Below are 14,357 nucleotides of genomic sequence, written 5' to 3' on the forward strand. Positions count from 1 at the left end.
GCCCCCAATGACTATTCTTATACCCAGATGGAGAAACAATCTCGATGTAATCATGACGGATTAGCCTATTACATAGCGAAATAAAGTAAATTAAACTATGGGTTTTTACGTGCTAGAACCACGATCCGATTTTGTGCCATGGTTTAGTGGACGACTCCGGAAATTTGAACCACTTGGGTTTTTTTTAACGTGCATCGAAGTCTCAGTAAACGGGTGTTTTTGCCCCCATTGAAATGTGGCCGACGTGGCCGGGATTCGATCGCACGACCTCGTGCTTAGCAACCCGACCCCATAGACACTAAACAACTATGTAGGGTTATAAACATACACATAGCGCCTCAAGTTTGGAAAGAATACTTCGCATTAAATGCTGTCATTTTCAGTCCTCCTTTCCATCTGTGGCATGCGAACATTGAAGCGCGCAATACATTCCCCACTACAATAGGGCAATAGCACAGAGGCTAATTAAACGAAACAATGGACTTGATCCTGGTAGCAGTGTGTGCTAAAACTTTAGAAAGTTGATCTTGCTTGTCTATCAGATAGACTGGGCGGCCTCCAGGGCATAGGTCACGCACTTTACGCAGATGACATCACGATCTGGTGCCCAGGGGGCTCCCTAGCTGAAATGGAGCAAGCTCTACAAGCGGCCTTGGACGAGACGGAGGCTTACCTCGTGGACACGGGTCTCAAGCTGTCTACTAGTAAATCGGAGCTGTTGCTTTACAGACCCGCAAGGCAAGGGGTTCTGGGTCTGACACCCCTCAACCAGCTACCCGTGGCATTATACGCGAATAATGGGCAGAAAATTCCTAGAGTCGACTCAGTTAAGATACTAGGCCTGCTCATAGACGCGAGGGGCTGTAATGCCAGAACAATTACCCACGTTACAGCCAAAACGGAGAATATGTTGCGGCTAATTGCTAGGGTGTCCAACCGAAAGAAGGGGTTAGGTGAAGACAACCTCCTTCGGATGTACAACGCGTTCCTCATGAGCCATATTAACTATGTGGCGTCAGCTCTAGTGTGGACAAAAACGGAAAAGACCAAATTAAATGCACTCATGCGCAAGAGCATCAAGAAAGTGCTAGGCTTGCCTATTGCCACGAGCTCCGACAGGCTAGATCAACTCGGTATGCACAATACCATAGACGAGATTATAGAAGCACAGGTCACTGCCCAGGTGGTTAGGCTATCGTCGACCCAAGCTGGCAGGCGAATTCTCGACGAGGTTGGTATGGCTCCTAGGATAATGGAGGACCGGCGTATAACATTGACACGAGAAACGAGGGCGACCTACCTAGTGAGGCCCTTCCCGCGGAACGTACATCCGCAGCATAACGAACGTAGACGTAAAGCCCGTGCTCGAGCCATATTGAAGAAAGTTAGAGATGACAGAGACTCCGCGGTCTTTGTCGATGCGGCGCAGTACGGGAACAGGAGAGTGTTCGCGTTGTCGGTTATAGACGGGCGGGGGGGGGGGGGGGGCTTCGCTCCTCGGCCTCGGTCAGAGCGGCCACCGCGAGTATAGCAGAGCGAATTGCGGTTGCGCTGGCCTTGTGTGACCCAGAGCGTTCCTACATTTACACTGACTCGAGAGACGCAATCAGAGCTTTTGAGTCGGGTAACCTCGCACGAGAAGCGGCCTCTATTTTAGAGAAAAGGACTTGCCCCGGTTTTCATTATATCACGTGGTTCCCCGCACACATGGGGACGAACGTTCTCGAGGGCTTCCCAAACCTCAACGAGCTTGCCCACGACCATGCGCGAGAACTTACGCGCCGCGACGGTCTGGAGGCTCCGGAGGGGCAGGAAGGGACTCAGCAGAACGATCCACTCCTCACATTCAATGAAATTACCAAACATTACCAACTTGGTCGAAGAATTTATCCTCTGCCTCACCCGAAGCTCAGTAGAGGTCAGTCAGCTACACTTAGAATGCTGCAGACGGGATCTTTCCCGTCGCGGGGATTCCTCAGTAGGATGTACTCGGATGTGAACCCTAGTTGTCCCGACTGCACTGAAACCTTTTGCTCAATGGCTCACATGCTCTGGCGATGTCCCGCGTTGCCTAACGACTTCCTCTCCAGTGAAGCCGAATGGGAGGAGGCCATCAGAAGCACGGTACTCCGAAAGCAAGCCCAGGCTATCCAGAGAGCCCAGGAAAGAGCGGAGCGTCACGGCGTTCTGTCCTTTACGTGGGCGCGGCCAGCGGCTACAATGGCCTCCCGTTAGGAGGTCCCGAAAGTAGCTCCTCAGGATTCAATAAAGTTCGTTGTCTGTCTGTCTGTCTGTCTGCTTGACGTATTATTTCAGCCTCCTTCGACGCAAAGAGCCAAGTCTGTGAATGGAGCCACCCTTCACTGGTTCCAGTGGTAGCTTTGTTGTCACGTGATATTACAATAATCAGAAAGAAACTGCAAAATTTACCTCCACGGAGGCTGTGGTGTAGATAGTTTGACTTGCTAGAGTAGAAATTTGTGTTTTTACACAACACATTGTGTGCGCAAACAAGGCCGTGTGGCACAATGAACGACGCAAGCAAAAAGAAGCAATGAAAGTGGTGCGTTAACTTCAGGACCTGTGTTCTTGACACAAGCTCGTTGCCCTGTGGAAAGAGTTATATCAGACAAACCGACTGGTGCGCTTATGACAGGCTGAGGGAGCACTCCAATAAAGTTAACAAGCCTTTACTTGGTCGCAAAGTGCAGATGTGTTCAACACTTTGAAGATGCAGTTATAATCGGGAGAAGCAAATGCGAATTAACTCGTCTGATCATGGAAAATGCGCGCACTCAACAGTTTGGTGATGCTTGTGTTAGCGAATTGTCCCTGCCATTTCGGAGAATGAGTTTGAATTCCTGTGCATGTGTTAAAGATACTTTTTGCCTAGTCTGCAAGTGTATTATACCATCATGTGCTCTGTTACCTTGTTAGTAGACAGGTGCTTGTGAAAGAAAAGCGAGAGGAAATGGTGAGGGTATTAAAGCGGCGTCCGTCACAGAAATTAATTGTTGTTGGAACTTACCGCCTGTGTGGGTCTGTTTCTCATCTACGTCCCGTTGCTATTCGCGCTGAAGTGAAAAACTTCGGAAATAAAACCCTCGCAGAAATAAGCTACCCGCAGGTGTGCTTCCTTCAGTAGAGAATATTTATTCATAGTACTTGGTGCCTTCGTAATAATGTACGCAGTCAGTAATAAATCATCATATTAGAAAAGCTTGGTAATGATACTTCGGTTAGCATGGTGAAAGAACAAATTGTGGGAATCGGTTGAGAACATAACATGACCTTGTGCATACATTTCGACACCAAGATTATTTTATGTTTGTAGGCTTGATTTATTGTAATGGATCATATAAAAGCTTTATATTGGGAATAGGAACGTTTATGTAGCTTTTGGAATAATATGGCAACGTCATATAATTATGTTCCTCACTGTCTAATTCTTACGCATCTATGCGCTTACTTGAGTAAATAAAAACTGCCCAGATCGATTGGTTCTGACTATTGATTAGTTTTCTCGTGGTTTACGCTGTCGATACTTTATTCTCATTAGTTCGCGTGAAAATGTGACGTGAAAATCGGCAAAATTCATTGTCAACCAACGCACTTTGAGATTGCAGAACACCACTGTATTCTTTGATAACTGCATTGCGCGCGCTTCATTATTGTTCGATAGTGCATGTTCTTGAGTCACCGTGGTGCCCAGTCCAAGGTAACGTAATTATTCTATTCCGTTGCAAACGGTTACCACAAGAGACGCCAGCCTGCTGCCAAGGAAACGCGCCTCATGAAGGGATGAAGGTGCTCATAAAATCCCTTCCCTCCTTTAGCGTCATGATCCCGCAGTTCACAACACTGGACAGGGCATATCCAATTCCATGGCATATTTGTGATCATAGGCCAGTTATCTGTTGAAGACAGTCTGGTTGTTAAAAGACGCGCTCTCTAACTGCCCAAAAAATGTTCATGAATACAATTTCCTCTGTTTTATGCTGTATTATTGCCTGATTGGATTGCGTAGGCGATGTTAAGGTATAACTGAACATGTCGATAAGTATACATTTTCCAAATACAAAGTTCACTAGTCATTAAAAGACGCGCTTTCTAACTGCCCAAAAAATGCTCATGACTACTATTTCCACTGTTTTAAGCTGTATTTATTTTGACTGGATCGCGTAGGCAATGTTAAGGTATAACTGAACATGTCAATAAATATACATTTTCCACATACAAAGTTCAAACTGACAACATAAACATGTGCATCATCTTCTATTCTTCTCCTTGCCACTAATACAATGGTGGCGTTTCTGAAGTGAGCCTAAACTGCTCACTTGCCCTCTTAATATTATTACATACTACTAATCAAATGGTCATTTTCTTGTGGAATGGGCGAAGATGAATCCGTTTGTATTCTGTCTCCTTCCTTTGAAAGCGACAACATGCTGAACTTTCTTTTTCTTTACGATTAGGTTTACCCACATCAATATATTAGCCAAACACTTTCTCTCAAACAAACCAAAGAAAAACATTCTTATGTCGTGGTAAGCACATGCCTATGCTAGTGACAACAGTATTACAGGAAGAATATTTGACGCATCAGCCTTTCTCAGATTTGGACACAAGTTGCATGAATAATGTGCTGCGCATAACACGCCAAAAAAGTTGCGTAAAAATGTACTGTGATGACCCTGTACACGCGTAAAAATTGCCTGGGCATATTCTGCACCTTCTTCCTTCTTTATTGTGATTCAGATCGCCACCTTAAGTTTTTTATCTACTAAACTGCTGCGAGAAATTGTTTGGGATGCACAAGGAACTTTTTTATAGGGTGCTCACTTAGTATCCTTTACTAGTCACTGAGTTTAAATGCATCCTCAAGAACTGTCAAGGCGCGTCTTGGTTTACAATCTGTACCAAGCATACTTTATTTTCAAGTGGTAGATATAATTACCCTTCAAAATTTCCCACCACCTGTATTAGTTATATGCCTTTTTCTGTGATGTCTGCGGGAAACATTTTATCATGGTTCTAGTGCAATGTCTGTGAGAACATTTTAATTATTTATTCAATTCGTGAAATATTCGTACAATTACAACATCTCAGGTGTGATCGCTGTTCCGATGTTTTCAGCGGAAAAGACTACAAAGTGATACTCTGGTGCTAAGCCAATACTTGCACCTCGTTTCGAGAGCACGCAGTATTGGCAATTTCATCCTGGTGGAAGGATCTGTCCCCAACATTTTACTACTGGTCGCTGCGGGCAAAAAGAAAAGACCACGTTTATGTCACCTAATAAATGCATGGACAGATGCGCTGGCAAGTATTCAACTTTCTTGTCCCAGATAGCATCGTGAGCACATTAGTAATAATTGCATCTAGAACCAAGCATTTCCAGGAAGACGATGTCCGATGCGCAATAAAGCGATGTGATTGCACTTCACCTGAATGCAATTCAACGTACGACGTGTGGGTACTTAAAACAAATAATGTAATTTCAGTAACGCTACACAAGCAATGGGATTACGGCGGGTTCTAATGGCTGGTGATTATTTGGCTGTGTTCGTTGATGCATTTAGAAAATGCTCTCAGCTGACAAAGTATAGTTTGAATGATGTGTATTGAGCACGGCGTGAAATTCAAGCAAAAGCCGCATGTGTTTGAAGCATGCAAAAAAGTTACACTCAGCAAAAAATTCTTCCCATTTCGTTGTGCCCACGAGGATGCTACACAGAAAGAATTCGCCAATTATCTGGTAAATAATGCCCTCCCTCCCCCCACGTATAATTACATTCGGTCGTATAGACTTTTCATTTATTAATTTTAGCATTAAAACGTCATTTCAATATTTGTCTTCCTTTCATACTATACTCGAGCAGAGAGGTAGAGCGCCGGCACACCTTAGACTGATTTTGAGTTTGTTCGCTTACTGAAACTTCTTGTACTAGCGTCAATGCTGTTCAAAGTATCTCAATTAGGTCATATCTCTTAAATGCTTAGTTGAACTTTCGCGAAATTCCCCTCTAAGTGAGGAATGCCTTTGTTATTGGTAATAATAATTTGTTATGCAGGACGACGGGATGCGGGCCGACAAAGCCTGCCGTCGTCCCTACATATAATCAGGAAGGGTAATGCAAATTGAAGTGTGGCGCAGATAACAAACACGTGTGCCGATGCGCGTGTTTTGAAAACCGATCTACCTCAGATTCGTAGTGGTAGTGGTGGCGATTATGACGCCTGAATATGATGGGTAGCGATGGTCAAGGCACCACAGTACATTTATATTCTGCAAAAGATGCTCCGGCTTCGTCCGAAACTCACAGTATGTGTAAGCACCGCATTCCACTTGCTTTTTCTGTGGATCCGAACAATAATTTTAGGCAAATACACGCCGGGGACCTGGTGTCGGTGACAAATCATAGCACAGGCCACTTCTGCAGTTGTTGTGTCGATGGCGAATTCTGTCCGCACGACCTTTGCTGCCATTCTGCTCAATATCTTGGTGAAGAATTTCACTTTCTTTACGCAATGTCCTTGAGGTTTTTATTTTGTTGATTTCACACGTTCAATTGTTCTTTCGATTCTACTTATAAAACAACAAAAAGCAGGAAGGAAAACGAACAAAGCCTCATCATCATCGCTATCAGCCTGGCTACGCCCACTGCGGGACAAAGGCCTCTCGCATACTTCTCCAACTACCCCCGTCATGCGCTAATTGTGGCCATGTTGTCCCTGCAAACTTCTTAATCTCATCCGCCCACCATACTTCCAGCCGGCCCCTGCTGCAGAATCCACTCCTTAACTCTTACTGACCATCGGTTCTCTTCCCTCCTCATTACATGCACTGCCTATGACCATTTCTTTTTCTTGATTTCAACTAACATGTCATTACCTCGCGTTTGTTCCCTCACCCAATCTGCTCTCTACTTATCCCCCTTAACGTTACACCCATCATTCTTCTTGCCATAGCTCGTTGCTTCGTGCTCCATTTAAGTAGAACCCTTTTCGTAAGCCCTCAGGTTTGTGCCCCGTAGTTGAGTACTGGTCAAACCCAGCAGTTTTACACTTTTCTCTTCATGGATTATGCAACCTGTTGTTCACAATCTGAGAATGACTGCCAAACGCACCCCAGCCCAGTCTTATTCTGATCATTTCAGTCCCATGTTCCGGGTCCGCGGTCACTACCTGCCCTAAGTAGATGTATTCCCTCACCACTTCCAGTGCCTCGCTACCTATAATAAACTGCAGTTCTCTTATGAGACTCTTAAACATTACTTTAGTTTTCTGCAGATCAATTTTTAAACCCACCCTTCTGCTTTGCCCGTCCAGGTCAGTGAGCATGCATTGCAATTGGTGCCCTGAGTTACTAAACACGGCAATATCATCAGCGAATCGCAAGTTACTAAGGTATTCTTCATAGGCTCTTATCCACAATTTTTCCCAATCCAGGTCAAAGCATAGGTACGTGGTATTGGGAAAATCCTGCGGGCGTGTGAGACACAAGAACTGGTTACCCTTTGGAAACGCATTCTGACGTCAACATCTCAAGTAATTGTCGCGCTTGCCCAAATGTCGTAAACAAAAAATCGCATAGAGAGGGTGAAGCCTTCAGTTAATTTCACACTGGCGGGCACATGGGCATTCTTCGTGATGCTTGTTTATATCAAAAATTGTCGATTCTCCAGAAAGAAACGGAAAGAATGTATGCGAAATGGTAGGAACACAGATTTACTGGAGAGAAGGGAACTCGAAAAGCAAAACAAGAATGGGCAAGCTCTAGTAACTATCCGTGTTAGTGGCTCTACCAGACACCCACACACACCAAAAACAGTGCTTTTGATGAGAAAGTAGAGGCGTAAGTTATCATAGGCTGCGATGTCATTTGATGAGCGTGCCCTGAGAGACTAGAGTGGGCGAAAGAGAATACCTGCTGCCACATTAGAGCGCCAGGTGTCACTTAAGCGGAGTCAGCATCGCCGCGACGCCACTTGACCTTCGCTTCCGCTCTCGAAAGCCTGCGATATGCGCGTATTCCTTGTCCGCGCAATGTCTCGCCTGCGTTCTAACCGCGCCTCGGTAAGGTCAAGTCAAAGCGCGCCAAGCATATCAATGCCTACGCCTGCCCACAAGGGGTTCCTAATTCGAAGGACCGCTCAGCGGCGTTCACTTGTACAATAATACTTTCGCTTTCAGAACTCTTAAGAAGTGCTTAGGTCTCCTTAAATTTTTATTTTGTATTTGCAATCAATTAACCTGTCACATGTGCCCATGTGGTAGGTCCTTGACCCCGTAAAACTGTTTGCTTGCATGTTTAAGCCAGGATTCATACCAGGATATTGTTAGGGGAATAAAGAGAATTTAACGGAGTTGAATTTCGAAAGCCCTTTTCTTTTAGCTTTCCGTTCTATCTTGGAGAAAAAAAGTAGCAGGGGGCAATGCACGGGGATTGGATGGAAAGGTAACGTAGCAATGCCATTTAATTTGTGCCAGACCATGCTGAACGCTTAGTGCCTTATGGCAGGTTGCATTGTCATGATCTACAAACGAGTCACCCGAGTTACAAGATTTGGACATTCTTGTTGAACGGCACTAGACAATAGCTTCTGCAATTCAGCACCAAAATGCTGGTTAACTGTATGGCTTTGTAATAATAATCTAGATGGTCAAGTCATTTGTTCTCTAAACATTTACTTGTAGATATATAGGGATGATACAGACACGTTATTCCTCTACATCCGTCATCGCAGATTTGATGGAGAGGGTGCCAGATGCTCAAACCAAAGCAACGCTGTGAGCAGACAAAATACTTTACAAAATGTTATGGCTCTTTTTCTGTTTCTTTTCTCTCTTTCTTTTCTTAGGAAACAGCTGCGTAAACGTTTACTTGCTGCTCCAGTATTATTTCATTGTTACTTCATGGGAAACTTTGTGGCTATACTCTCTCAAGGGATTGTAAAACACCTTTCGAAGTAAGTATTCTCGATCTGTCAGCAATGTTGCATTTGCATGTAGCTAGGAAGAGGCAGTGCGGAAGACCATATCGCTTGCTCTCTCATGCTGCTTTCGAGGCCTAGGTTATTTTAAGCAATATTGCCCTAAAAATAGGGTGATTGTTTAGGACAAGAAATCCTCGCTTGCCTTTGCACGCGTTCTCTACGGAAAAAGATAGAAACAATATGTTGTCCTGGATGCCCAGTTTCTGTAATGCTAAAGGATCACGTCGACTCTCATATGAAAACACAAAGGTTTTCATACAAGCACAGAATACCACACAGATTTGCGGCACATATAGTACGGCTTCTCACGACAGAGGTGGCCTTACAGATCACCTACAAAACCTAGAATCGACGGTTGGTATCACTTTTCCGCCTCACATTAAGCCGCGATTCGTTGCCGCGTAGCACTCTTAACCAGAGCAGGCTAGAAGACTAGAAGGGTTATGTTTCTTTTTACTTTTCGCAAGGAAGAGAAAACATTAGTGGCCTATAGGCAGAACATTGCTACCATTTCCTTCGCAGCCGACAAGTGCTATTGATTTGAAGCCGAGTGCCCACGTTACACATGGCACATTGTATACCTTCGTTGATATTAGATACTTTCCCCTAATATTCTAGGCGAATATATTTAGACTGTAGATGTAATTTCTGTATGTTTCTCAGGTTTCAAGACAATGGGCTTCAGGGTCATCTTAGAAGATCTCCTCCAATTCCAGCTATATGTTTTACAGAAAATAACGCTCCAGTACCTCTGTGCCACGGTATTCTTGCAAAACGCCATAATAGAACCCAAACAAACAGTGCTCAATGCTTAGTGAGCGTTTGGAAATACACTTGTCACGGTGCATAAAAAGTTTCCGAGCTATCACTACTATAATCAGAGTAGAAATGCTCAGGTTAGATTTTTTTACAGCGGCAAGGACAGCTAGGTGTCAGGATATATGTGTAAGATCACGCACTTTGTAACGTGCCGCTGGAAAGCACGCAAGAATGAAACAGCGAGAATTCATAAATTTCCGCGGCTTCTCTCCACCAATACCATTGCCTTAAATCAGGATGATATAACACTACTCTATTACTGCACTTTTTTTTCGGGAATAGATGAAATTGGAGAAAAAACAAAGCCGAAAAATCAATAAAGCTTCGACTGGGCCTAGCTGGTATAGCATCGTTCTGCTTGCTGCGCTGTACTGCTTATACGAATAAGCTGTGTAGCGATTCCTATAAGCAGTATAGAGCAGCAAGCAGAAGAAAAAAATCAAAACGAATCACGAAGCGACGTCACCTTTAATGATGCAGATGCCATCGTAAGTCGGGTCACAGAGTACAGTCAGCGGATAAAAATATCCAGTCCAGTTGTGTATAGCACATGGACAGGCAGTACTTAAGCTTCAGACTTTTGAAAAAAGAAAACGAACTGCCTTGCTGTGTTTCAACATGCCTGTCACACCTTCCCAAGTCGCAAATGTTAGGCGGACAATGTGAGATAAACATGTCATACGATGAATCACACGTATTTTCGAGAAGTATAGAAAGCGAATTGTGGATGTTGTGATATCGCGTGTGTCATAAGAGCGAGGCACAGAAAATGTCGTGTTTGAAATTATTTGAGAAATTTATCAACAATAAAGTATTGCGGTATTACGTGCCCTACCCATAAGTGAATATGAGACACGCTGTAGAGAGGGAGTCCGGAGTAATTCCTAAATCCTATGATTCCTGTATAGTGCACCCAACAGCGGTACACAAGGTACACAATGTACATTTTTCCACCATATAAATGCGGCCACCATGACCTAGGGCTTAGCAGCGCTACAACAAAGCGAATACGTCACTATGCCTGGCCCTTTCGTAATAAAATCGGCGCCATGGTTCTGGAAATTTCTTACCATGTAGCTGCGTCTTCAGCCAAGCGATAACATTGTAGGAAGCGTTAGAGAGTAAAAAAAACGTAGTAACAACGTGGACGTGTGAATAGCATCAACAATGCATTCAATGTAGTAATACACATACCGAGACACAGGTAGCAGAGGAAATAAACACAGTGCTTGACGTGTGCCTTCTACTTTCTCTGTGTTAATCATCAAGCAATAGTTGCGTTTCAATGAACGCCTCCGTTATCACGAGAAGGCAATTGCGGAATATCGGAGCGAATGCCTTTCTGTCCGTGTTCTCCCTGTTTCCGTGGGAGGATCTTTCTTTCCCCTGTTGGCGTGTGTGTTTCACACAAGCTATTCAGCGTATTTGCGCGCCGAGCGCATTTTCAGATGCATGTACGCGCGAAAAATTATTGTCGCATGCATGTTTACAGGGACCTGGTGGATGGCACTGCTTCTGTTGTGTATTTTGCCTCCATCTGGATGAAAGCATTCAGGGCATGGTCATAGTTTAAGTCCGCCGCGCGTCTCTTGTCGTGGGGCTACATTTTGCTTGCTTACTCAGCAAGGTTTCGCTTAGAAGTAATATCACGCGAGATGTATTATTTATGGTATAGAGCGGATGGTAGGGCGAATGTCTTCCCTGTGCGGAGCGAATTAGCGAAGAAGAACCTGCGCGTCCCCATCTATTGCCTTGCAATGGTTTCAAGCTAATTCATGGTAGAGTGCATTAGTGTGACTGAACAAATGCGTAGAAAGAAACAGATATGCGGTCACAGCGCTACGCTTTCAACTATAGATTTTATTTTCACACGCATCGCTAAATATATACCATACCAGCGGAAACAAACGTGACAGCAAAAAAGAACATTCAGTGGTACATTTCGATAAACCGTACACGTGTGCAAGGCATGGTGCAAACATGTACTACAATGGTCATAAAGAGAAACCGAGGAATCATATCTCTTCTTTAGATACCGACACCGAAAGCTTGCTTACGCACGTTTCCTCTAATTTTTCAATCTCGTAGGCCTCCACAATCTCTCTCGTCATCCTGCTATGAGCCCTATATAAAGAACAGAAGTACTTTCAAACATGGGCTTGCAGGAACAATCTGGGCAGTGTATACCCAGATGACCCGAGATTACCGTAGTGACGTTATATCGATGCTCTTTTAATCTTTCATTGATGCATCTGTCGGTTTGACCAACATAATTTTTCCGCATGAAAGTCGAATGGCATAGACAACGTTATGAGTGCAGGTTACAAATTGTTTGCGATGTTGAGTAGAACATGAGTGCCTTTTGTTCTTCTCTGTATTAACCTCTTTGCATAGCTACATTAGACAGTCAGGGGCAGAGAAAACCACGTCCTTCCGCGAGTTCGCTGTTATTCTTCTTCTGAGATTATGTGAAATCCAATGAATGTACGGTACCACAGCAGGTTTCTTTACTCTAACATTAGCACTGCTTCCATTCGACTCGTTTTTGAACTTCCAGCTTAAGCCCTCCGCGACAAAGGTGAGCAGGCGCGTCGGGTAACCAGAATCTGCCAGGCGCTTGGCCTGATATCTGAAACTGGCTTTCACTTTGTGGTCACATGACTTCGTTAAATGATTGTTAAAACACGATGTTACTACTGCGCGTTTCAGAAGTTTTGAATGAGCGGAGTGAAATGGTAGGACTGGCTTATTGCCCCTCGGCTGATAGCTTCAGTAGGTCATTTGTGGAGAAAAGTGCAATCCCAAGTCTAAAAACCTTATGAAATTGCCTATGGGGAATTCATGTGTCAACCACAAAGGGGACAACACTTCAATGAACGAGGTTACGGTTTTTGAAACCAGCGAGTCAAAATTGTCTGATTCCTTATTCAAAATGTTTAGACAAATGTCAACGAATCTGAACACTTTCACGACAACGGTGTCATATTTCAGGTGTTCATCCAGAACTTGATCACGGTTAGCTAGATATAAGTAACTTAAGCAGTGAGCAATGCATGATCCAATGCTTATGCCATCTTTTTTGTTTAAACATTTCCTTCCCAAGTCGCGTAAGTCGAGTCAACATAAAAACGAAGAATTTCTAAACATCGTTCACAAGTCAAACCAAAAGCGTTTTGAAATCGATGCATTGACAAGTTTGGAGCGGTTCAATTTCAAAACGCTTGTGGTTTGACTTGTGACAGATTTTTAAAACTTCTTCGTTTTTATGTTAACTTGGCTTACGCGACTTGGGAAGTAAATGTTATCAAACAAAAAGATGTCATATGCATTGGATTATGCAGCTAACCGTGACCAGGTTCTTGATAAACGCGTGAAATACGACACCGATGTCGTGAAAGTGTTGAGATTTGTTGACGATTTTCTAATCATATTGAATAACGAATCAGACAATTTCGACTCGCTTGTTTCAAAGACCGTAAAATCGTTCAATAAAGTGCTGTCCCCTTTGTCGTTGACACATGAAGTCCCCACAGGCAAGTTCATAAGGTCTTCAGACTTGGGATTGCACTTTTCTCCACAAATTACCTGCTGGAGCTATCAGCCGAGAGGCAATAAGCCAGTCCTACCATTTCACTCCGCTCATTCAAAACTTGTAAAACGCGCAGTAGTAACATCGTGTTTTAACAATCCTTTGACGAAGCCATGTGACCACAAAATGGAAGCCAGTTTCAGATATCAGGCCAAGCGCCTGGCAGATTCTGGTTACACGACGCGTATGCTCACCTTTGCCGCGGGGGACTTAAGCAGGAAGTGAAAAAACGCGTCGAATGGAAGCAGTGCCAATGTTAGAGCAAAGAAAGTTGCTGTGGTACCACACATTCATTGCATTTCACATAATGTCAGAAGAATAGCGGTGAAATTGGGGGTGCGCGTGGTTTTCTCTGCTCCTGAGCGTCTACAGAAGCTATACGAACAAGTTAATACAGAGAATAACAAAAATCACGTGTGTTGTGCTCAACATCGCAAACAATTTATAACCTGCACTCATAACGTTGTCTATGCCATTCCACTTTCATGCGCAAAAACGTATGTTGGTCAAACCAGCAGATGCATCAATGAGAGATTAAGAGAGCATCGATATAACATCCCTAGAGAAATCTAGGGTCATTTGGGTGCCTAAATGTTTCCTGCAAGCCCATGTTTGAAAGTATTTCCATTCTGTATAGGGCTCAGAGCAGGATGACGAGGGAGATTGTGGAGGCATACGAGAATGCAAAATTAGAGGAAAAGTGCGTAAGCGAGCCTTCGGTGTCGCTATCTGAAAAGGAGATACGATTCCTCGGTTTATCTTTCTGACCATTGCAGTACATGTTTTCACCATGCCTAGCATATGAGTACAGTTCATCGAAATGCACCACTGAATATTCTTTTTTACGGTCACGCTTGTTTCCCTTCGTACGGTATGTATTTATCGGGGCGTCTGAAAATAAAATCTAAAGTTCAAAGTGAAGCGCTGTGTCTGTATATCTGTTCTTTCTA

The 14,357-nt window shown here is 43.9% G+C and overlaps 1 protein-coding gene across 1 annotated transcript in view; it reads right to left on the bottom strand.

Annotated features, from left to right (window-relative positions):
• LOC129385587 (uncharacterized) overlaps window positions 1–14,357 on the bottom strand; it is a 274,694-nt gene that overhangs the window by 127,384 nt on the left and 132,953 nt on the right. The window lies entirely within an intron of this gene.

Source organism: Dermacentor andersoni, chromosome 7 (assembly GCF_023375885.2).
Source record: "Dermacentor andersoni chromosome 7, qqDerAnde1_hic_scaffold, whole genome shotgun sequence".
Taxonomy (NCBI): domain Eukaryota; kingdom Metazoa; phylum Arthropoda; class Arachnida; order Ixodida; family Ixodidae; genus Dermacentor; species Dermacentor andersoni.